Source organism: Pinus tabuliformis, chromosome 6 (assembly GCF_031772625.1).
Source record: "Pinus tabuliformis cultivar Carrire ecotype Pingquan chromosome 6, CPIR1, whole genome shotgun sequence".
NCBI lineage: Eukaryota > Viridiplantae > Streptophyta > Pinopsida > Pinales > Pinaceae > Pinus > Pinus tabuliformis.
This window is the reverse complement of record NC_142292.1, coordinates 151,077,099-151,081,161: the sequence shown is the minus strand read 5'-3', so window position 1 is coordinate 151,081,161 and position 4,063 is coordinate 151,077,099.

The following is a 4,063-nucleotide window of genomic DNA, read 5'->3' as shown; positions in this document are numbered from 1 at the left end:
ATACACCTACTGTGAATTCATAGACCTTTTTATCCATCCAGCTATGACCTTGTTATTTGGTGTCCCTCCTCCAAGATTGACCGATGAGATGCAAAGAGTACTCCAGCTCTCAAAGGCCTACAGCATTGGTGATTGGTACTTTTACCAACACCATACAGTAATCAGAATATATGGCTGTGAGTTCAACCCTTATAGGCTGCCAAGATATGTCCCTATGAGACTCTTTGCCTTAGAGTATTTCAGGCAGTTTGGAAATGCAGACCACGTCCATTTCCACAGTAAGAACAAGAAGGTGCAACTAAAAGTCAGGAACCAGCTAGGCCCATTTCTTTACAACAAAAGGGAGGAGGGATGGAAGGAAGCAGATAGCATCCTAGAGCACCTCCAATTGCAAACCAGTTTCCGCTGGGTACCTTATGACCCTAATCATTTCATTTCTCTCAGGAGGGTAAAATATAAATTGGGTAGCTATGATCACATCAGATTGCCTCATATTGAGAAATATGCCAATTTGTTAAGTTGGAAAGAGGGCACTCTAGAAGAGGCAAACACTAGAGAGAAAATGCTACAAAGAGAGGCAAAGAATATTGAGAAAGAGGCTGACTTGGAAACTTGTGGGCAGGTTTCCTCTTCCTATCAAAGGCAACTTGGAGCAGCTGCCTCATCCTCTACAGCCCACCAGCAAGCAGCTAGAACTGTTCATCAGGTATCAAGCAAGGGTAAAGAAAAGCAGATGGAGCAGGAGCAACCACCTCCTACAGCAGAACAACAAAAAGAGCAGCCAATGCAGCAAGAAGAAACAGCTGAGGCCCCAAAATCCAAAGAGCAGCAGGCTCAAGAAACTGTGCCTCCTAGGCAAGAAACGACAGTGGAGGCCTCTGTGCTTCAAACTCCACAGAATGAAGAAAGAAACCGAAAGAGGGATAGAGAGCAGGAGACTCCCCTCACCACATCCACAACTCAAGGGGAGAAAAGACAGAGAATAAATACCCTTTCAGAAGAAGAGATGCCTATTGGGCAATCCTTGGGCATGGGCCCACCAAGCATAGAGGCATCTGCCAGTTCCTTTCAGCAGGAACAAGAAAGAACTCTTGGAGGAGAGGTCAGCTCCTCAAGTCAGCAAAGGAGAGCTAAAATAGGCATCAAGCAACAATTCATTGACATCAAAAAGAGAAATGAGCCACTCAGGCTCCAGCTCTATAATCAATTGCTTAAAATGGCCCCTACAAACCAGCAGAGGCTTATGACAGCTTATGACATAACAGAGGGGAAAATGACCATGAGTCATTTCATGCCAACCATGCTACAGCCATAGTCAGCTGCAGACTATATAAGGACCAACCTCGAGGTTCTTGCAAAAGACATCTACCCTATGGATCAAATAGAACTTCACAAGCAAACGGGTGAGATGGTGTATTCTACACTTGCAAATAAGACCTTCTTGGCACACAGGTTGGAAAATAGCCTGAACAATACAACTGCCCAACTTGAATTGGAGAAGGCATCCTCTCAGGCCAAAGACAACAGAATCAGGTCTTTGGAGCATATAATCTTAGAGCTTGGGCATGACCCAAAGGATCCCAAAGCTATAAAGGAGCTGCTAAAGATAAGAGATTCAGACCTTGCAGCTTTAAGAAAGATGGTGAAGCTCCCAACAACCCTTCACCCTCAAACAAAAGAGGTTGCCCAGCGAAGGCAGGACCAAGATGTAGCAGCCATGCTGATATCACTCCATAAGCAACTGGTACAGACAGAGGGAAAATTGGTAGAAACAGAGGCTGAATTGCAGGCAGCCCTACAACAGAAAGAAGGAGGCCAAACATCTCAGCCCCCTCAGCAAGTAATCAACCTTGAGGAACCCCCTCAAATTTTCACTCCTCCTACAGTACAGACAGTTGAGACAGCTCCATCAACACCAGCACCAGCACCAACATCCGAGCAGGCTCCAAGCCTTGACATGCAGAAGTTGATGAATGAGATTCAAGTCCTAGAAGCCCAGATGGCAGAGCCGAATGAAGCCAAGGAGAAATTAGTTACCTTGAATGAAAAATATGGCAAGTCTAAGCAAAGTGTAGCTGAAAAAGGAAGAGAAATAAAAGCTCTTAAGGAGAAGATAAAGGAGCTAGAGAAAGAGCTCACTCTTGTTAAAGTGGTGGCGGAGATCAAGAAAGTTTTATGGGCTAACATTGGCCAATCAATAATAGATCAATGGCAGTACATAGAGACTATTCATGAGCACATGGATCTCATTAACAGGGCCCACAAGGAAATTCAAAAGGCAAGGGCATCTCTAGGCAATATGCCTGAGATAGCCAATAGAATGATTAATGTTCTCAACAACCGTACAGGCTCTCAGCTGACAGCCATGGGTATCTCTGGCAAAACTGACACCATATTACTGATAAAAAGAGTGCTCACTTTGAGAAGCCTGGTGCAAACATTGGATAGAAGATGCCAGGAAATGCAAACAGAAGTAAATAAGTTTGTGGAAAAATTCACAGTATTGCATAACAGAGGCCTTCCCAGCTTACTGAACAACGCAGGAAGGCTACTATCACATGAGAACTATGCAAAAAGGGTAAATGCATTTGCCACTAATCAGATCACTGCAGAATCAAGCACCCCAGAGGAAGCAGGGACTGCATCTGGGCAAAGCCTTTATGAGAAAGTAGAAAATTTGTTTTTTATTATGAATGAAATCAGCCATTTGTTCGAGGTGCCTCCAAATTTCTACAAATATACAGAGGTAGATGAAACCTTAGGTGCAATTTTGAGGCATCAATTGCCTACACAGGAATGGTGGACCAGCATGATACAGTTATTACTGTAAACAACAGGCTTTCATCAAGTTTTTTCATCAAAATATAAGTCATCATGTTCAGAAAATTTGATGCATTCAGTATGACTTGAGAAGAGTGGACTGAGCCAACTCAGCAGACAGATTCGGCCACCACAACAACACTGACAGCTACAGGTGACAGGGCCGAGAAACGCTAAAGCATGAAAGAGCCATAAAGACACATCATTCAGCATTAATGCAGAACGCTCAACCGACTCAGTGGCCTCCAAAGGTCAAAAAGAGTTCTGCCATAATTAAAGATCATTCATTTTGTATTTAGAGCAGCAATAACTTCCTTAGCTGCTATTTTGAAAGTTGGTGAATGTATTTATTAATCAAATGACTCAGTGGTTTAGATATCTTTGTAAACTCGATTGTATATATTCCCCCTCACATAAGCTTACAGGGGTTGTTGATTTTCTCTTCAAGAGATCCTATGCTGCGAATGTTCAGAGTTTTAATACAAAAAGCTGATGGAATTTCCAAAGTTCTGTGTTGTCTGATGCGTTATGGTGTGTTTTGCTTAATGCTACAGGATTCCTGCGTATTTCATGGAACAATAAGTTTCTTTAACCTCTTCGTTATGTTTGTTATTTCCTTCATAATGCATTCATGTTATATGTTTCACAGTTTAATGGCAAAGAAAAAGAATAGTTTCAGGATTTATTCATAGAATACCCTGAACTCAATCTATGCCGTTATGAATGTTTTCTTCAGTTATAGTTATAAGAGTGTGATTCTTAATTTCCGCACCTTCAGATTGTACCTTTCACAGTGATTGTTGTTCATGAATTCAAATCTGCTCCTGGGCAATACATCTCTTTCTCACACCACCGGCTTAGTGGAAAATTCTTAATTGCTTTCCACTGGTTAAACATACTTCATCACCTCAATTTCAAGTTTGTTTCATGAAATATTTAAATGGCCTTGCAGTTTCAACAATCCCACTTAAACATCTCAAACAACCTGTAACCACAGACTCCATTGCCCAATGGACTAAAACTATCTGAAGATATCATCTTAGGTACTGAAAGACATCATTCAACCAAAATATAAAACCAAAACCCTCACCTCATAACTAGCCTAAGATCCCCAAGAACATAGTGAAAAATCATAAGAGAGAGCCCTCTCTGATTACTGGTTGGCTAGAACCTGTAATCCAAAGCTTGGTTAGTGGTTACCCCGGCCGTATTCCCTCAGGAGTCAAAGGGAACAACCTGGGTG